This window comes from Carassius carassius, chromosome 22 (genome assembly GCF_963082965.1).
Source record: "Carassius carassius chromosome 22, fCarCar2.1, whole genome shotgun sequence".
NCBI classification, from domain to species: domain Eukaryota; kingdom Metazoa; phylum Chordata; class Actinopteri; order Cypriniformes; family Cyprinidae; genus Carassius; species Carassius carassius.
This window is the reverse complement of record NC_081776.1, coordinates 20976901-20998020: the sequence shown is the minus strand read 5'-3', so window position 1 is coordinate 20998020 and position 21120 is coordinate 20976901. Positions and strand designations below refer to the sequence as shown.

The following is a 21120-nucleotide window of genomic DNA, read 5'->3' as shown; positions in this document are numbered from 1 at the left end:
ATGACATTCATTGTCTATCATAGACACACTGTCAAACTTTAACTGAAAAATTGTAAATAAGTGTAGATGAAAATCTCAGATCCTTATCAAGCCTTCCATTGGCTAGTGACATTCCAGAACGTTCTCATTTGTAAATTACAGGTCCAGAGGAGAATCAAAGGTAATCAATAAAGCTGAAAGGGGAGGAGCCGCTTAAATTCAAAGCTGTACTTAATGGCAAAGACGAGGACTGGTGGGTATTGTGTTAACGTTTGTCAGGATGGGTCTTTTGCAATATGTGTTAGTGCTGGTTGTGCTTGTGGTGTTTGATCTGAAGAATGCTTTTGGAAGTTTGAGATCCAGTCAAAGTCCAAAAAGCAAGAAGCATCAATCATATCCAGCTTCCAGAGTGCCCGTTTCTTCTCAAGTGCTCGGAAACACTTTGCAGAAGGCTTCTCCGTCTCAGAGTCTTGACTACAGAGGATTTGCACAAGAGCCTCTTGGTCTTCAGGAGAAGCAGGTGTTGCAGGGACCAGTGAAGCCTTTGGACTGGAGGTTTCCCATTGTTCCAGAAGTGCCAAATGAGATGGCGGTGGACTTCCATTTGAGGCAACCTGTGACTCCCAGTAGTGTAGCTATTCAATGCTATTCTTTTATAGTGGGGGGAAAAACCCTTAATAACTGCTTACTCGGGTAACCAAGTGTTATGGCATGACTTGCTAAGATGCCTTTTGGAATGGGTTGGGGTTTGGGGAGAATCCTCTTGGTAACAACGTCAGTCTCCTATAGATGACCAAGGATGAGCTTGTCTACACCTTTGCCCTTACCTACACTCCTGAGGCGTTTGCTGGCACTCCGATTACCCGTGCAGGTGGTGCAGTTATTGGTGTTCAATGCCATTATCAAAGGTAAGTGACCTTTTGTGACTCATGGCATTGCTTGCGGTGGTGGAACCGGAAGCCCGTTTAATTGGTAACTGAACGGCAGGTTTCAAAATGTCAGCGGTAATGCCTTGAAGCCAACTTGGGTCCCTTATGCCTCAACGGAAATGTTAAGGCGCTTCGACGCGATTGGTCCAAATGTCATAGCGCTTCGATGCGATTGGCTGCGCAGTTCGACATTGCTCAACATTTCTGAAATATTGTCAGACTATCCTTCGTCAGCTAGCGCTCAGGTCGCAGTCTCCCCTGGAGGCGTGGGTTCGAATCCCACTTCTGACAAATCTATCCTTTGGCTGCAGACAGAGACTTCAGTCTTCTGCTACGTTGAGCCAGCAGGGCGTTAACTTTGACAAAACACAGCATTAGGCAAATGCAAGTATTCATTGGGCAGGCGTTGAAGACAAGCATGAGTTTTTAGACACTTTTTGAAAATGGTTAAAGCCTCCGCTGTTCGAATTGAGATAGGCAAGCCGAACCACCAGCTGGGAACAGTCCAGGAAAAGGTCCATGAGAGTGATTTTGTGCCTCTTTGGGATGGCATCACGAGGCGTCGTTCACTTGCAGAACGCAAGCATAGGACTGAACCAGCGACTTTAGGTATATTGCTGAAGAGCCAGTGGTTATCTTGTAGGCAAACATCAGTATCTTGAATCTGATGCGAACAGCTATTGGTAGCCAGTGCAAAATTACGAAGAGAGGTGTGACGTGGGCTTTCTTTTTTTCTCGCTGAAGACCACTCTCGCTGCTACATCCTGGGTCAGTTGCAGAGGCTTGATAGTACGTGCCGGAAGACCCGCCAAGGGAGCATAACAGTAGCCCAGTCTGGAGAAAACAAAGAGCTTGGACAAGGAGTTGTGTGGCCTGCTCTGATCGGAAGGGTCTAATCTTCCGAACGTTGTATAAGGCAAATCTGCAGGATCGGGCCAGTGCAGCAATATTGCCTTTGAAACTTCACAAAACCTCAGGAGGACGTGGCCATGTGTTACATGAATATGAGAGGGATGCTATTACTGCCTTCATGCAGTGTTAGCCAGCATGAATGCAGAATTTTCACTTCATTGTATATAAAAGGATGGCACGGGTCTACACGCAATGTCGCTGGATGAGATTTAGGAAATTTACCTGGAACCTCACAGTTTTCCACAAAACATTATTTCACCTGCCCTGAAGAGGAGCTGTGGCCTTTTGCCCCCAGGAGACACAGGGAAACCCACACGGAAGGGGACAGAGAACCTCACTCTTTCTTTCTAAGCCATGGGTGTCAAACTCAATCCCTGGAAGGCCGGACACCTGCAGAGTTTAGATTCAAGCCTGATTGAACACACCTGATCCAACTAATCATGGCTTTCAGGCTCATTTGAAAACTACATGCCTTTTGTGTTTGAGAAGGGTTGGAACAACACTCTACAGGGCTCGGGCCCTAAAGGAATTTAGTTTGATTCCCCTGGTCTAAGCGCCCTCAGTGATCAGAAAAAGCACCACTTTGCCCCGTGTGAGGCTCGAACTCACGACCTTCAGATTATGAGACTGACGCGCTGCCTAACTGCGCCAACGAGGCTTGTGGGCTAAAGGGCGCCCAAACAGAGAATAAGTAGCTTCTAGGTCCTTGCATTCAGGTGTGGCTCCAACAGGCCATCCCTAGCCAAGCAAAGTGTGTCAGGATGGTCGAGCGGTCTAAGGCGCAGTGTTCAGGTTGCAGTCTCCCCTGGAGGCGTGGGTTCGAATCCCACTTCTGACAGATGTATCCTTTGGCTGCAGACAGAGACTTCAGTCTTCTGCTACGTTGAGCCAGCAGGGCATTAACTTTGACAAAACACAGCATTAAGCAAATGCAAGTATTCATTGGGCAGGCGTTGAAGACAAGCATGAGTTTTTAGACACTTTTTGAAAATGGTTAAAGCCGATCCACCAGCTGGGAACAGTCCAGGAAAAGGTCCATGAGAGTGATTTTGTGCCTCTTTGGGATGGCATCACGAGGCGTCGTTCACTTGCAGAACGCAAGCACAGGACTGAACCAGCGACTTTAGGAATATTGCTGCAGAGCCAGTGGTTATCTTGTAGGCAAACATCAGTATCTTGAATCTGATGCGAACAGCTATTGGTAGCCAGTGCAACATTATGAAGAGAGGTGTGACGTGGGCTTTCTTTGGCTCGTTGTAGACCACTCTCGCTGCTGCATCCTGGGTCAGTTGCAGAGGCTTGATAGTACGTGCCGGAAGACCCGCCAAGGGAGCATAACAGTAGCCCAGTCTGGAGAAAACAAAGAGCTTGGACAAGGAGTTGTGTGGCCTGCTCTCATCGGAAGGGTCTAATCTTCCGAACGTTGTATAAGGCAAATCTGCAGGATCGGGCCAGTGCAGCAATATTGCCTTTGAAACTTTACAAAACCTCAGGAGGACGTGGCCATGTGTTACATGAATATGAGAGGGATGCTATTACTGCCTTCATGCAGTGTTAGCCAGCATGAATGCAGAATTTTCACTTCATTGTATATAAAAGAATGGCACGGGTCTACACGCAATGTGGCTGGATGAGATTCAGGAAATTTACCTGTAACCTCACAGTTTTCCACAAAACATCATTTCACCTGCCCTGAAGAGGAGCTGTGGCCTTTTGCCCCCAGGAGACACAGGGAAACCCACACGGAAGGGGACAGAGAACTTCACTTTTTCTTTCTAAGACACGAGTGTCAAACTCAGTCCCTGGAAGGCCGGAGACCTGCAGAGTTTAGATTCAAGCCTGATTGAACACACCTGATCCAACTAATCATGGCCTTCAGGCTCATTTGAAAACTACATGCCTTGTGTGTTTGAGAAGGGTTGGAACAACACTCTACAGGGCTCGGGCCCTAAAGGAATTTAGTTTGATTCCCTTGGTCTAAGCGCCCTCAGTGATCAGAAAAAGCACCACTTTGCCCCGTGTGAGGCTCGCACTCACGACCTTCAGATTATGAGACTGACACTGCGCCAACGAGGCTTGGGGCTAAAGGGCGCCCAAACAGAGAATAAGTAGCTTCTAGGTCCTTGCATTCAGGTGTGGCTCCAACAGGCCATCCCTAGCCAAGCAAGTGTGTCAGGATGGCCGACCGGTCTAAGGCGCTGCGTTCAGGTCGCAGTCTCCCCTGGAGGCGTGGGTCTGAATCTCACTTCTGACAGATGTATTCTTTGGCTGCAGACAGAGACTTCAGTCTTCTGCTACGTTGAGCCAACATGGCGTTAACTTTGACAAAACACAGCATTAGGCAAATGCAAGTATTCATTGGTCAGGCGTTGAAGACAAGCATGAGTTTTTAGACACTTTTTGAAAATGGTTAAAGCCTCCGCTGCTCGAATTGAGATAGGCAAGCCGAACCACTGCTGGGAACAGTCCAGGAAAAGGTCCATGAGAGTGATTTTGTGCCTCTTTGGGATGGCATCACGAGGCGTCGTTCACTTGCAGAACGCAAGCATAGGACTGAACCAGCGACTTTAGGTATATTGCTGCAGAGCCAGTGGTTATCTTGTAGGCAAACATCAGTATCTTGAATCTGATGCGAACAGCTATTGGTAGCCAGTGCAAAATTACGAAGAGACCCGCCAAGGGAGCATAACAGTAGCCCAGTCTGGAGAAAACAAAGAGCTTGGACAAGGAGTTGTGTGGCCTGCTCTGATCGGAAGGGTCTAATCTTCCGAACGTTGTATAAGGCAAATCTGCAGGATCGGGCCAGTGCAGCAATATTGCCTTTGAAACTTCAAAAAACCTCAGGAGGACGTGGCCATGTGTTACATGAATATGAGAGGGATGCTATTACTGCCTTCATGCAGTGTTAGCCAGCATGAATGCAGAATTTTCACTTCATTGTATATAAAAGGATGGCATGGGTCTACACGCAATGTGGCTGGATGAGATTCAGGAAATTTACCTGGAACCTCACAGTTTTCCACAAAACATCATTTCACCTGCCCTGAAGTGGAGCTGTGGCCTTTTGCCCCCAGGAGACACAGGGAAACCCACACGGAAGGGGACAGAGAACCTCACTCTTTCTTTCTAAGCCACGGGTGTCAAACTCAGTCCCTGGAAGGCCGGAGACCTGCAGAGTTTAGATTCAAGCCTGACTGAACACACCTGATCCAACTAATCATGGCCTTCAGGCTCATTTGAAAACTACATGCCTTGTGTGTTTGAGAAGGGTTGGAACAACACTCTACAGGGCTCGGGCCCTAAAGGAATTTAGTTTGATTCCCTTGGTCTAAGCACCCTCAGTGATCAGAAAAAGCACCACTTTGCCTCGTGTGAGGCTCGAACTCACGACCTTCAGATTATGAGACTGACACTGCGCCAACGAGGCTTGTGGGCTAAAGGGCGCCCAAACAGAGAATAAGTAGCTTTTCGGTCCTTGCATTCAGGTGTCGATCCTACAGGCCTTCCTTAGCTAGTCAACTGTGTCAGGATGGCCGAGCGGTCTAAGGCGCTGCGTTCAGGTCGCAGTCTCCCCTGGAGGCGTGGGTTCGAATCCATCTTCTGACAGATGTATCCTTCGGCTGCAGACAGAGACTTCAGTCTTCTGCTACGTTGAGTTAGCAGGGCATTAACTTTGACAAAACACAGCATTAGGCAAATGCAAGTATTCATTGGGCAGGCGTTGAAGACAAGCATGAGTCTTTAGACACTTTTTGAAAATGGTAAAAGCCTCCGCTGCTCGAATTGAGATAGGCAAGCCGAACCACCAGCTGGGAACAGTCCAGGAAAAGGTCCATGAGAGTGATTTTGTGCCTCTTTGGGATGGCATCACGAGGCGTCGTTCACTTGCAGAACGCAAGCATAGGACTGAACCAGCGACTTTAGGTATATTGCTGCAGAGCCAGTGGTTATCTTGTAGGCAAACATCAGTATCTTGAATCTGATGCGAACAGCTATTGGTAGCCAGTGCAAAATTACGAAGAGACCCGCCAAGGGAGCATAACAGTAGCCCAGTCTGGAGAAAACAAAGAGCTTGGACAAGGAGTTGTGTGGCCTGCTCTGATCGGAAGGGTCTAATCTTCCGAACGTTGTATAAGGCAAATCTGCAGGATCGGGCCAGTGCAGCAATATTGCCTTTGAAACTTCACAAAACCTCAGGAGGACGTGGCCATGTGTTACATGAATATGAGAGGGATGCTATTACTGCCTTCATGCAGTGTTAGCCAGCATGAATGCAGAATTTTCACTTCATTGTATATAAAAGGACGGCACGGGTCTACACGCAATGTCACTGGATGAGATTCAGGAAATTTACCTGGAACCTCACAGTTTTCCACAAAACATCATTTCACCTGCCCTGAAGAGGAGCTGTGGCCTTTTGCCCCCGGGAGACACAGGGAAACCCACACGGAAGGGGACAGAGAACCTCACTCTTTCTTTCTAAGCCACGGGTGTCAAACTCAGTCCCTGGAAGGCCCGAGACCTGCAGAGTTTAGATTCAAGCCTGATTGAACACACCTGATCCAACTAATCATGGCCTTCAGGCTCATTTGAAAACTACATGCCTTGTGTGTTTGAGAAGGGTTGGAACAACACTCTACAGGGCTCGGGCCCTAAAGGAATTTAGTTTGATTCCCTTGGTCTAAGCACCCTCAGTGATCAGAAAAAGCACCACTTTGCCTCGTGTGAGGCTCGAACTCACGACCTTCAGATTATGAGACTGACACTGTGCCAACGAGGCTTGTGGGCTAAAGGGCGCCCAAACAGAGAACCTCACTCTTTCTTTCTAAGCCACGGGTGTCAAACTCAGTCCCTGGACGGCCGGAGACCTGCAGAGTTTAGATTCAAGCCTGATTGAACACACCTGATCCAACTAATCATGGCCTTCAGGCTCATTTGAAAACTACATGCCTTGAGTGTTTGAGAAGGGTTGGAACAACACTCTACAGGGCTCGGGCCCTAAAGGAATTTAGTTTGATTCCCTTGGTCTAAGCACCCTCATTGATCAGAAAAAGCACCACTTTGCCTCGTGTGAGGCTCGAACTCACGACCTTCAGATTATGAGACTGACACTGCGCCAACGAGGCTTGTGGGCTAAAGGGCGCCCAAACAGAGAATAAGTAGCTTTTCGGTCCTTGCATTCAAGTGTCGATCCTACAGGCCTTCCTTAGCCAATCAACTGTGTCAGGATGGCCGAGCGGTCTAAGGCGCTGCGTTCAGGTCGCAGTCTCCCCTGGAGGCGTGGGTTCGAATCCCACTTCTGACAGATGTATCCTTTGGCTGCAGACAGAGACTTCAGTCTTCTGCTAGGTTGAGCTAGCAGGGAGTTAACTTTGACAAAACACAGCATTAGGCAAATGCAAGTATTCATTGGTCAGGCGTTGAAGACAAGCATGAGTTTTTAGACACTTTTTGAAAATGGTTAAAGCCTCCGCTGCTCGAATTGAGATAGGCAAGCCGAACCACTGCTGGGAACAGTCCAGGAAAAGGTCCATGAGAGTGATTTTGTGCCTCTTTGGGATGGCATCACGAGGCGTCGTTCACTTGCAGAACGCAAGCATAGGACTGAACCAGCGACTTTAGGTATATTGCTGCAGAGCCAGTGGTTATCTTGTAGGCAAACATCAGTATCTTGAATCTGATGCGAACAGCTATTGGTAGCCAGTGCAAAATTACGAAGAGACCCGCCAAGGGAGCATAACAGTAGCCCAGTCTGGAGAAAACAAAGAGCTTGGACAAGGAGTTGTGTGGCCTGCTCTGATCGGAAGGGTCTAATCTTCCGAACGTTGTATAAGGCAAATCTGCAGGATCGGGCCAGTGCAGCAATATTGCCTTTGAAACTTCAAAAAACCTCAGGAGGACGTGGCCATGTGTTACATGAATATGAGAGGGATGCTATTACTGCCTTCATGCAGTGTTAGCCAGCATGAATGCAGAATTTTCACTTCATTGTATATAAAAGGATGGCATGGGTCTACACGCAATGTGGCTGGATGAGATTCAGGAAATTTACCTGGAACCTCACAGTTTTCCACAAAACATCATTTCTTCTGCCCTGAAGTGGAGCTGTGGCCTTTTGCCCCCAGGAGACACAGGGAAACCCACACGGAAGGGGACAGAGAACCTCACTCTTTCTTTCTAAGCCACGGGTGTCAAACTCAGTCCCTGGAAGGCCGGAGACCTGCAGAGTTTAGATTCAAGCCTGACTGAACACACCTGATCCAACTAATCATGGCCTTCAGGCTCATTTGAAAACTACATGCCTTGTGTGTTTGAGAAGGGTTGGAACAACACTCTACAGGGCTCGGGCCCTAAAGGAATTTAGTTTGATTCCCTTGGTCTAAGCACCCTCAGTGATCAGAAAAAGCACCACTTTGCCTCGTGTGAGGCTCGAACTCACGACCTTCAGATTATGAGACTGACACTGCGCCAACGAGGCTTGTGGGCTAAAGGGCGCCCAAACAGAGAATAAGTAGCTTTTCGGTCCTTGCATTCAGGTGTCGATCCTACAGGCCTTCCTTAGCTAGTCAACTGTGTCAGGATGGCCGAGCGGTCTAAGGCGCTGCGTTCAGGTCGCAGTCTCCCCTGGAGGCGTGGGTTCGAATCCATCTTCTGACAGATGTATCCTTCGGCTGCAGACAGAGACTTCAGTCTTCTGCTACGTTGAGTTAGCAGGGCATTAACTTTGACAAAACACAGCATTAGGCAAATGCAAGTATTCATTGGGCAGGCGTTGAAGACAAGCATGAGTCTTTAGACACTTTTTGAAAATGGTAAAAGCCTCCGCTGCTCGAATTGAGATAGGCAAGCCGAACCACCAGCTGGGAACAGTCCAGGAAAAGGTCCATGAGAGTGATTTTGTGCCTCTTTGGGATGGCATCACGAGGCGTCGTTCACTTGCAGAACGCAAGCATAGGACTGAACCAGCGACTTTAGGTATATTGCTGCAGAGCCAGTGGTTATCTTGTAGGCAAACATCAGTATCTTGAATCTGATGCGAACAGCTATTGGTAGCCAGTGCAAAATTACGAAGAGACCCGCCAAGGGAGCATAACAGTAGCCCAGTCTGGAGAAAACAAAGAGCTTGGACAAGGAGTTGTGTGGCCTGCTCTGATCGGAAGGGTCTAATCTTCCGAACGTTGTATAAGGCAAATCTGCAGGATCGGGCCAGTGCAGCAATATTGCCTTTGAAACTTCACAAAACCTCAGGAGGACGTGGCCATGTGTTACATGAATATGAGAGGGATGCTATTACTGCCTTCATGCAGTGTTAGCCAGCATGAATGCAGAATTTTCACTTCATTGTATATAAAAGGACGGCACGGGTCTACACGCAATGTCACTGGATGAGATTCAGGAAATTTACCTGGAACCTCACAGTTTTCCACAAAACATCATTTCACCTGCCCTGAAGAGGAGCTGTGGCCTTTTGCCCCCGGGAGACACAGGGAAACCCACACGGAAGGGGACAGAGAACCTCACTCTTTCTTTCTAAGCCACGGGTGTCAAACTCAGTCCCTGGAAGGCCCGAGACCTGCAGAGTTTAGATTCAAGCCTGATTGAACACACCTGATCCAACTAATCATGGCCTTCAGGCTCATTTGAAAACTACATGCCTTGTGTGTTTGAGAAGGGTTGGAACAACACTCTACAGGGCTCGGGCCCTAAAGGAATTTAGTTTGATTCCCTTGGTCTAAGCACCCTCAGTGATCAGAAAAAGCACCACTTTGCCTCGTGTGAGGCTCGAACTCACGACCTTCAGATTATGAGACTGACACTGTGCCAACGAGGCTTGTGGGCTAAAGGGCGCCCAAACAGAGAACCTCACTCTTTCTTTCTAAGCCACGGGTGTCAAACTCAGTCCCTGGACGGCCGGAGACCTGCAGAGTTTAGATTCAAGCCTGATTGAACACACCTGATCCAACTAATCATGGCCTTCAGGCTCATTTGAAAACTACATGCCTTGAGTGTTTGAGAAGGGTTGGAACAACACTCTACAGGGCTCGGGCCCTAAAGGAATTTAGTTTGATTCCCTTGGTCTAAGCACCCTCATTGATCAGAAAAAGCACCACTTTGCCTCGTGTGAGGCTCGAACTCACGACCTTCAGATTATGAGACTGACACTGCGCCAACGAGGCTTGTGGGCTAAAGGGCGCCCAAACAGAGAATAAGTAGCTTTTCGGTCCTTGCATTCAAGTGTCGATCCTACAGGCCTTCCTTAGCCAATCAACTGTGTCAGGATGGCCGAGCGGTCTAAGGCGCTGCGTTCAGGTCGCAGTCTCCCCTGGAGGCGTGGGTTCGAATCCCACTTCTGACAGATGTATCCTTTGGCTGCAGACAGAGACTTCAGTCTTCTGCTAGGTTGAGCTAGCAGGGAGTTAACTTTGACAAAACACAGCATTAGGCAAATGCAAGTATTCATTGGTCAGGCGTTGAAGACAAGCATGAGTTTTTAGACACTTTTTGAAAATGGTTAAAGCCTCCGCTGCTCGAATTGAGATAGGCAAGCCGAACCACTGCTGGGAACAGTCCAGGAAAAGGTCCATGAGAGTGATTTTGTGCCTCTTTGGGATGGCATCACGAGGCGTCGTTCACTTGCAGAACGCAAGCATAGGACTGAACCAGCGACTTTAGGTATATTGCTGCAGAGCCAGTGGTTATCTTGTAGGCAAACATCAGTATCTTGAATCTGATGCGAACAGCTATTGGTAGCCAGTGCAAAATTACGAAGAGACCCGCCAAGGGAGCATAACAGTAGCCCAGTCTGGAGAAAACAAAGAGCTTGGACAAGGAGTTGTGTGGCCTGCTCTGATCGGAAGGGTCTAATCTTCCGAACGTTGTATAAGGCAAATCTGCAGGATCGGGCCAGTGCAGCAATATTGCCTTTGAAACTTCAAAAAACCTCAGGAGGACGTGGCCATGTGTTACATGAATATGAGAGGGATGCTATTACTGCCTTCATGCAGTGTTAGCCAGCATGAATGCAGAATTTTCACTTCATTGTATATAAAAGGATGGCATGGGTCTACACGCAATGTGGCTGGATGAGATTCAGGAAATTTACCTGGAACCTCACAGTTTTCCACAAAACATCATTTCTTCTGCCCTGAAGTGGAGCTGTGGCCTTTTGCCCCCAGGAGACACAGGGAAACCCACACGGAAGGGGACAGAGAACCTCACTCTTTCTTTCTAAGCCACGGGTGTCAAACTCAGTCCCTGGAAGGCCGGAGACCTGCAGAGTTTAGATTCAAGCCTGACTGAACACACCTGATCCAACTAATCATGGCCTTCAGGCTCATTTGAAAACTACATGCCTTGTGTGTTTGAGAAGGGTTGGAACAACACTCTACAGGGCTCGGGCCCTAAAGGAATTTAGTTTGATTCCCTTGGTCTAAGCACCCTCAGTGATCAGAAAAAGCACCACTTTGCCTCGTGTGAGGCTCGAACTCACGACCTTCAGATTATGAGACTGACACTGCGCCAACGAGGCTTGTGGGCTAAAGGGCGCCCAAACAGAGAATAAGTAGCTTTTCGGTCCTTGCATTCAGGTGTCGATCCTACAGGCCTTCCTTAGCCAATCAACTGTGTCAGGATGGCCGAGCGGTCTAAGGCGCTGCGTTCAGGTCGCAGTCTCCCCTGGAGGCGTGGGTTCGAATCCATCTTCTGACAGATGTATCCTTCGGCTGCAGACAGAGACTTCAGTCTTCTGCTACGTTGAGTTAGCAGGGCATTAACTTTGACAAAACACAGCATTAGGCAAATGCAAGTATTCATTGGGCAGGCGTTGAAGACAAGCGTGAGTCTTTAGACACTTTTTGAAAATGGTAAAAGCCTCCGCTGCTCGAATTGAGATAGGCAAGCCGAACCACCAGCTGGGAACAGTCCAGGAAAAGGTCCATGAGAGTGATTTTGTGCCTCTTTGGGATGGCATCACGAGGCGTCGTTCACTTGCAGAACGCAAGCATAGGACTGAACCAGCGACTTTAGGTATATTGCTGCAGAGCCAGTGGTTATCTTGTAGGCAAACATCAGTATCTTGAATCTGATGCGAACAGCTATTGGTAGCCAGTGCAAAATTACGAAGAGACCCGCCAAGGGAGCATAACAGTAGCCCAGTCTGGAGAAAACAAAGAGCTTGGACAAGGAGTTGTGTGGCCTGCTCTGATCGGAAGGGTCTAATCTTCCGAACGTTGTATAAGGCAAATCTGCAGGATCGGGCCAGTGCAGCAATATTGCCTTTGAAACTTCACAAAACCTCAGGAGGACGTGGCCATGTGTTACATGAATATGAGAGGGATGCTATTACTGCCTTCATGCAGTGTTAGCCAGCATGAATGCAGAATTTTCACTTCATTGTATATAAAAGGACGGCACGGGTCTACACGCAATGTCACTGGATGAGATTCAGGAAATTTACCTGGAACCTCACAGTTTTCCACAAAACATCATTTCACCTGCCCTGAAGAGGAGCTGTGGCCTTTTGCCCCCGGGAGACACAGGGAAACCCACACGGAAGGGGACAGAGAACCTCACTCTTTCTTTCTAAGCCACGGGTGTCAAACTCAGTCCCTGGAAGGCCCGAGACCTGCAGAGTTTAGATTCAAGCCTGATTGAACACACCTGATCCAACTAATCATGGCCTTCAGGCTCATTTGAAAACTACATGCCTTGTGTTTGAGAAGGGTTGGAACAACACTCTACAGGGCTCGGGCCCTAAAGGAATTTAGTTTGATTCCCTTGGTCTAAGCACCCTCAGTGATCAGAAAAAGCACCACTTTGCCTCGTGTGAGGCTCGAACTCACGACCTTCAGATTATGAGACTGACACTGTGCCAACGAGGCTTGTGGGCTAAAGGGCGCCCAAACAGAGAACCTCACTCTTTCTTTCTAAGCCACGGGTGTCAAACTCAGTCCCTGGACGGCCGGAGACCTGCAGAGTTTAGATTCAAGCCTGATTGAACACACCTGATCCAACTAATCATGGCCTTCAGGCTCATTTGAAAACTACATGCCTTGAGTGTTTGAGAAGGGTTGGAACAACACTCTACAGGGCTCGGGCCCTAAAGGAATTTAGTTTGATTCCCTTGGTCTAAGCACCCTCATTGATCAGAAAAAGCACCACTTTGCCTCGTGTGAGGCTCGAACTCACGACCTTCAGATTATGAGACTGACACTGCGCCAACGAGGCTTGTGGGCTAAAGGGCGCCCAAACAGAGAATAAGTAGCTTTTCGGTCCTTGCATTCAAGTGTCGATCCTACAGGCCTTCCTTAGCCAATCAACTGTGTCAGGATGGCCGAGCGGTCTAAGGCGCTGCGTTCAGGTAGCAGTCTCCCCTGGAGGCGTGGGTTCGAATCCCACTTCTGACAGATGTATCCTTTGGCTGCAGACAGAGACTTCAGTCTTCTGCTAGGTTGAGCTAGCAGGGAGTTAACTTTGACAAAACACAGCATTAGGCAAATGCAAGTATTCATTGGGCAGGCGTTGAAGACAAGCATGAGTTTTTAGACACTTTTTGAAAATGGTTAAAGCCTCCGCTGCTCGAATTGAGATAGGCAAGCCGAACCACCAGCTGGGAACAGTCCAGGAAAAGATCCATGAGAGTGATTTTGTGCCTCTTTGGGATGGCATCACGAGGCGTCGTTCACTTGCAGAACGCAAGCATAGGACTGAACCAGCGACTTTAGGTATATAACTGCAGAGCCAGTGGTTATCTTGTAGGCAAACATCAGTATCTTGAATCTGATGCGAACAGCTATTGGTAGCCAGTGCAAAATTACGAAGAGACCCGCCAAGGGAGCATAACAGTAGCCCAGTCTGGAGAAAACAAAGAGCTTGGACAAGGAGTTGTGTGGCCTGCTCTGATCGGAAGGGTCTAATCTTCCGAACGTTGTATAAGGCAAATCTGCAGGATCGGGCCAGTGCAGCAATATTGCCTTTGAAACTTCACAAAACCTCAGGAGGACGTGGCCATGTGTTACATGAATATGAGAGGGATGTTATTACTGCCTTCATGCAGTGTTAGCCAGCATGAATGCAGAATTTTCACTTCATTGTATATAAAATGATGGCACGGGTCTACACGCAATGTGGCTGGATGAGATTCAGGAAATTTACCTGGAACCTCACAGTTTTCCACAAAACATCATTTCACCTGCCCTGAAGTGGAGCTGTGGCCTTTTGCCCCCAGGAGACACAGGGAAACCCACACGGAAGGGGACAGAGAACCTCACTCTTTCTTTCTAAGCCACGGGTGTCAAACTCAGTCCCTGGAAGGCCGGAGACCTGCAGAGTTTAGATTCAAGCCTGACTGAACACACCTGATCCAACTAATCATGGCCTTCAGGCTCATTTGAAAACTACATGCCTTGTGTGTTTGAGAAGGGTTGGAACAACACTCTACAGGGCTCGGGCCCTAAAGGAATTTAGTTTGATTCCCTTGGTCTAAGCACCCTCAGTGATCAGAAAAAGCACCACTTTTCCTCGTGTGAGGCTCGAACTCACGACCTTCAGATTATGAGACTGACACTGTGCCAACGAGGCTTGTGGGCTAAAGGGCGCCCAAACAGAGAACCTCACTCTTTCTTTCTAAGCCACGGGTGTCAAACTCAGTCCCTGGACGGCCGGAGACCTGCAGAGTTTAGATTCAAGCCTGATTGAACACACCTGATCCAACTAATCATGGCCTTCAGGCTCATTTGAAAACTACATGCCTTGTGTGTTTGAGAAGGGTTGGAACAACACTCTACAGGGCTCGGGCCCTAAAGGAATTTAGTTTGATTCCCTTGGTCTAAGCACCCTCAGTGATCAGAAAAAGCACCACTTTGCCTCGTGTGAGGCTCGAACTCACGACCTTCAGATTATGAGACTGACACTGCGCCAACGAGGCTTGTGGGCTAAAGGGCGCCCAAACAGAGAATAAGTAGCTTTCCGGTCCTTGCATTCAGGTGTCGATCCTACAGGCCTTCCTTAGCCAATCAACTGTGTCAGGATGGCCGAGCGGTCTAAGGCGCTGCGTTCAGGTCGCAGTCTCCCCTGGAGGCGTGGGTTTGAATCCCACTTCTGACAGATGTATCCTTTGGCTGCAGACAGAGACTTCAGTCTTCTGCTACGTTGAGCTAGCAGGGAGTTAACTTTGACAAAACACAGCGTTAGGGAAATGCAAGTATTCATTGGGCAGGCGTTGAAGACAAGCATGAGTTTTTAGACTTTTTGAAAATGGTTAAAGCCTCCGCTGCTCGAATTGAGATAGGTAAGCCGAACCACCAGCTGGGAACAGTCCAGGAAAAGGTCCATGAGAGTGATTTTGTGCCTCTTTGGGATGGCATCACGAGGCGTCGTTCACTTGCAGAACGCAAGCATAGGACTGAACCAGCGACTTTAGGTATATTGCTGCAGAGCCAGTGGTTATCTTGTAGGCAAACATCAGTATCTTGAATCTGATGCGAAAAGCTATTGGTAGCCAGTGCAAAATTACGAAGAGACCCGCCAAGGGAGCATAACAGTAGCCCAGTCTGGAGAAAACAAAGAGCTTGGACAAGGAGTTGTCAAACTTCACAAAACCTCAGGAGGACGTGGCCATATGTTACATGAATATGAGAGGGATGCTATTACTGCCTTCATGCAGTGTTAGCCAGCATGAATGCAGAATTTTCACTTCATTGTATATAAAAGGATGGCAAGGGTCTACACGCAATGTCGCTGGATGAGATTCAGGAAATTTACCTGGAACCTCACAGTTTTCCACAAAACATCATTTCACCTGCCCTGAAGAGGAGCTGTGGCCTTTTGCCCCCGGGAGACACAGGGAAACCCACACGGAAGGGCACAGAGAACCTCACTCTTTCTTTCTAAGCCACGGGTGTCAAACTCAGTCTCTGGAAGGCCGGAGACCTGCAGAGTTTAGATTCAAGCCTAATTGAACACACCTGATCCAACTAATCATGGCCTTCAGGCTCATTTGAAAACTACATGCCTTGTGTGTTTGAGAAGGGTTGGAACAACACTCTACAGGGCTCGGGCCCTAAAGGAATTTAGTTTGATTCCCTTGGTCTAAGCGCCCTCAGTGAACAGAAAAAGCACCACTTTGCCCCGTGTGAGGCTCGAACTCACGACCTTCAGATTATGAGACTGACACTGCACCAACTAGGCTTGTGGGCTAAAGCGCGCCCAAACAGAGAATAAGTAGCTTCTAGGTCCTTGCATTCAAGTGTGGCTCCAACAGGCCATCCCTAGCCAAGCAACCTTTTCAGGATGGCCGAGCGGTCTAAGGCGCTGCGCTCAAGCTGGGGAACAATAGTCCGTCAAAGACGGGGAAGAAGGGAAGAAAAGAGGCAAGGAAGAAAAAGAGAAGGGGAAGAAGAGAAAGAAAAAATGAAGAAAAGAAAGGGTGAAATTTGACGTTCAAAGCCCAATCTTCCTTAGCATGCGCGCAGTGATACATCTTCCGGTTTCTTCTTGCGTTAAATTCGCGCATTTATATTACACTGTTTCCTATTGCAGGTGCTCCCCACGACCCGGGGTCGAATCCAGCTAAAGACAACTTTTTGTAATATTGTTAATTGCTTTAAATAAATGATGTTTCAATGTTAATTAAATGTATATATGTGCTTTGTTTGATATTTTTTTTCATTAAAATGTAAGTACACCAATGGAAATGTGTTTTGTTATTATTAGTTAATTAGTAGTTGTTGTATTAATTTTCATTCTGATTAAGCATATTATTATTGCAGTTGTATTGATATTTATTCTGATTAAGGATTTTTTTTTCTTACATTTATTCAAGACACATTCAAATCTGTCATTTCTAATTAAAGATGAAAATATTAATATGCTGGAAAATGTCTGTGACAAATGACAAATGCAAATTACTTTTTGTAGACACGTTTTATTTTTGCAGTGTACTGATGAAATGGTTATATTAAAGTGCAAATTACAAAAAAAGCAGTCATTTGCCAATTATTATTTTATTTTTACAATTATGCCAATAAAACAGTAATAAATATTAAACAAATAAAATTGTAAATAAGTTTTAAAACAACTTTAAATCAAAAGGGAAATAAAAGGGAAAAAAAATGCTAACGAACAGTAATAAATATTCAATTAAATAAGTTTTACAAACAATAAATTAAAAAGGTAAATAAAACAGTAAGTACAGTTTTAAATACAAACACAAATAAGTTAAATAGGTTTTTTAAAAAGCAGTAAATAAAATATTAAATAATTTTCAACACAAATATTAACTATAGTGAACTATATTTAAACAACTATATACACACTACAATAAATAAAAATATATACATTATTTGGGAACAGTTCTCCGCATTTCCTCCAACCACTGTTCTTTTGTAACAGTCTCAGACTGTGGGCAGTATACTTTGCCCCTGTACTGGCTATGTCCCGTTGCACTGGTTTTGAAATGTCCGCACTTCTTGCAAGTGTTCGCCTTTACAGTTCTCTTGTAGGGTCTCTTAGGCATGGTTTGCGGATTGGCAGCTGGTTGTGAACTTGTGCCCTGCACAACTGTAGGCTGTAACAGTGGCATTCCCTGAACCATTGGCATCCTCTGGACCATTGGCATCCCCTGGACCATTGGCATCCCCTGGACCATTGGCATGCCCTGGACCATTGGCAGTCTTTGAGCCATTGGCATGCCCTGGAACACTGGCACACCCTGAAGCATTGGCACACCCTGGAAACCTGGTGCTGCAGGTATAAGTATATTGTGTACCATCTGCACTGATGCTCCAGGTGCTGATGGCGTAACCAACATAGTAGTCTGTGTTGGTGCCTTGGGTCTGAGAGGAGGTCGTCCAGTAGGAGTGTGCCTCTGCTTTGCCTGACCTGCTGTGCTCTCTGGTAGCTTGTACTGGTGCTACTCCCCTGGTTGTTCTGGCTCAGTCCGTAGGCGTTTGGCAGCCTGGAGAGGTTCCTGAGCTTCAGGGAGGGGCTGAGGCAACTGAATGCCCTGAATCAGCACAGACAGTTCCTGCTTTTTCTGTCTGTTGTTATACCACTGAATCAGGGTATTCTGGTTAACCTCCACCAGCTGCATTGAGGTTCCCCCCATCACCAAGCTGTTGCCCAGTACAAGCTGCCTTATCCTCCTGTAATCCTGGAGGATTAGAGACCATCTCGACAGCGTTCCTTTGCCTTTTCTTTTGGGGCTTGGGTGGATATTGCAAAGCCTGATGAAGATGGTCTCCACCAGCAGTCTCTTCTGGTGTCGAGCTGCATACACCACCCGTTGCTTGTCCTGGTCAGCCAGGTTCTGCCAAAGTTCAATTATGAATCAGAATCAGAATCAGAATGAGCTTTATTGCCAGGTATGTTCACACATACGAGGAATTTGTTTTCGTGACAGAGCTCCACAGTGCAACATAACAGCGACAGAACAAAAAACACAATAAGGAATAAAAATACAAAAAAATACAAATAGGTGGGTAAGGATTGACAATATACAAATTGACAATGTATGGCAGGTATATTAAAATGAGCATTTATGTATGTACATGTATATTATGTGGAAAAGTTTTAACTGTACGCTAAGTATGTGTGTTGGATAAATAAGTGTATGTGTATATAAATATAAATATAAGTAGTGTAGTGTGTTCCATGTATGTACATGTATATTATGTGCAAAAGATTTAAGTGTACGCTAAGTATGTGTGTTGGATAAAAAGTGTAGTGTATATAAATATAAATAGTGTAGTGTGTCCCACAGTTATTATCAGCTGTTCATAAGATGGATTGCCTGAGGGAAGAAACTGTTCCTGTGTCTGGTCGTTCTGGTGCTCAGTGCTCTGTAGCATCGACCAGATGGCAACAGTTCAAAGAGGGAGTGTGCTGGATGTGAGGGGTCCAGAGTGATTTTAACAGCCCTTTTGCTCACTCTGGATAAGTACAGTTCTTGAATAGATGGGAGGGTTGTACCGATAATTCGCTCAGCAGTCCGGACTACCCTCTGTAGTCTTCTGAGGTCAGATTTAGAAGCTGAGCTGAACCAGACAGTTACTGAAGTGCAGAGGATGGATTCGATGATGGTGGAGTAGAACTGTTTCAGCAGATCCTGTGGCAGGTTAAACTTCCTCAGCTGGCGAAGGAAGTACAACCTCTGCTGGGCCTTTTTCACAATGGAGTCAATGTGAATGTCCCACTTCAGGTCCTGAGAGATAGTGGTGCCCAGGAACCTGAATGACTCCACTGCAGTCACAGTGCTGTTCATGATGGTGAGTGGGGGGAGTGCAGGGGGGTTTCTCCTGAAGTCCACAGTCATCTCCACTGTTTTGAGCGTGTTAAGCTCCAGGTTGTTTAGAGTGCACCAGACAGCCAGCTCTTTAACCTCCTGTCTGTAAGCAGACTCGTCACCGTCCTGAATGAGGCCGATGAGTGTGGTGTCATCTGCAAACTTCAGGAGCTTGACAGAGGGGTCCTTAGATGTGCAATCGTTAGTGTACAGGGAGAAGAGCAGTGGGGAGAGAACACAGCCCTGGGGAGCTCCGGTGCTGATTGTACGGGTGCTGGATGTGTATTTTCCCAGCCTCACTAGCTGCTGCCTGTCTGTCAGGAAGCTGTTGATCCACTGACAGACGGAGGTAGGCACGGAGAGCTGAGTTAGTTTGGGCAAGAGGAGGTTTGGGATGATCGTGTTGAAGGCAGAGCTGAAGTCCACAAACAGGATCCTCACATAGGTCCCCGGTCTGTCTAGGTGTTGCAGAACATAATGCAGTCCGATGTTTACTGCATCGTCCACAGAACTGTTTGCTCTGTAGGCAAACTGAAGAGGATCTAGCAAGGGTCCAGTGATGTCTTTCAGGTGGGCCAGCACCAGTTTTTCAAATGACTTCATGACTACAGACGTTAGAGCCACAGGCCTGTAGTCATTTAGTCCTGTAATTTTGGATTTCTTTGGGATAGGGATGATGGTGGAGTGTTTGAAGCATGAAGGGACTTCGCACAGTTCCAGCGATCTGTTGAAGATCTGTGTGAAGATGGGGGCCAGCTGGTCAGCACAGGATTTCAGACAGGCTGGTGTAACGCAATCTGGGCCTGGTGCTTTTTTCCTTTTCTGCTTCCGGAAGACCTGGCGCACCGCATCCTCGCTGATCTGTATTACAGGTGTGGGGGAGAGGGGGGATGCAGGAGGTGTGAATGGTGAGAGCGCTTGATTGGAGAGGTGTTCAGGATGGGTTGCAGGAGTTGTGAGTGGTGTGAACAGTTGTTTGGAGAGGCATTCAGGGTTGGTTGCAGGAGTTGTGAATGGTGAGAGCGGTTGATTGGAGAGGTGATCAGGATGGGTTGCAGGAGCTGTGAATGGTGTGAACGGTTGTTTGGAGAGGCATTCAGGGTTGGTTGCAGGAGTTGTGAATGGTGTGAATGGTTGTGTGGGGAGGTGTTCAGGGCAGGTGATGGGTGTTCTTTCAAACCTGCAGTAAAACTCGTTCAGATCTTCTGCCAGTCTTTGATTCTCCACAGTGCTGGGGGTGGTGTCTTGTAATTGGTGATCTTCTTTAGGCTTTTCCACACTGATGCGGAGTCCTTATTTTTTCAGAATAATTCCTCTTTGCCACTTTGATCTCCTTTTCCAGTGTGTATTTAGCCTGTTTATACAAGACATTGTCCCCCTTCCTGTAAGCATCTTCTTTGGCCTGACGGAGCTGTCTGAGTTTTGCAGTGAACCACGGTTTGTCATTGTTGTAATTTAGTTGAGTCTTGGTAGGAATACACATATCCTCACAGAAACTGATATATGATGTTACGGTCTCTGTGAGTTCATCCAGATCGGTGGCAGCAGCTTCAAAAACACTCCAATCAGTGAGGTCAAAACAAGATTGAATTATGGTGCTGGCTTCCTGATTTGTCAGGCTAAGGGCTGTGTGACCCCGGAGCTCCACCAAATATTCTGCCAGCTTGTCCACATGTTGGTATCCCGGGACATTTTGGTAGTCAACAGCCAATTAAGAAAACAAGCACAAATAAAGCTGGGGAACAATAGTCCGTCAAAGACGGGGAAGAAGGGAAGAAAAGAGGGAAGGAAGAAAAAGAGAAGGGGAAGAAGAGAAAGAAAAAATGAAGAAAAGAATGGGTAAAATTTGACGTTCAAATAACGATCTTCCTTAGCATGCGCGCAGTGATACATCTTCCGGTTTCTTCTTGCGGTAAATTCGCGCATTTATATTACACTGTTTTCTATTGCAGGTGCTCCCCTCGACTCGGGTTCGAATCCAGCTAAAGACAACTTTTTGTAATATTGTTAATTGCTTTA

General features: G+C 47.1%; 5 non-coding genes across 5 annotated transcripts; 4 read left to right on the top strand and 1 right to left on the bottom strand.

Annotated features, from left to right (window-relative positions):
* Positions 1–2404: 2404 nt before the first annotated feature.
* Positions 2405–2478, bottom strand: trnam-cau (transfer RNA methionine (anticodon CAU)). The gene has a single exon. It is a non-coding gene; the product is annotated as a tRNA-Met (tRNA).
* Positions 2479–7042: 4564 nt separating this feature from the next.
* trnal-cag (transfer RNA leucine (anticodon CAG)) lies at positions 7043–7125 on the top strand. The gene has a single exon. It is a non-coding gene; the product is annotated as a tRNA-Leu (tRNA).
* Positions 7126–10093: 2968 nt separating this feature from the next.
* On the top strand, positions 10094–10176 carry trnal-cag (transfer RNA leucine (anticodon CAG)). Its single transcript has one exon. It is a non-coding gene; the product is annotated as a tRNA-Leu (tRNA).
* Positions 10177–13142: 2966 nt separating this feature from the next.
* On the top strand, positions 13143–13225 carry trnal-cag (transfer RNA leucine (anticodon CAG)). The gene has a single exon. It is a non-coding gene; the product is annotated as a tRNA-Leu (tRNA).
* A 1616-nt stretch (positions 13226–14841) lies between these two features.
* On the top strand, positions 14842–14924 carry trnal-cag (transfer RNA leucine (anticodon CAG)). The gene has a single exon. It is a non-coding gene; the product is annotated as a tRNA-Leu (tRNA).
* The last annotated feature ends 6196 nt before the right edge of the window (positions 14925–21120 follow it).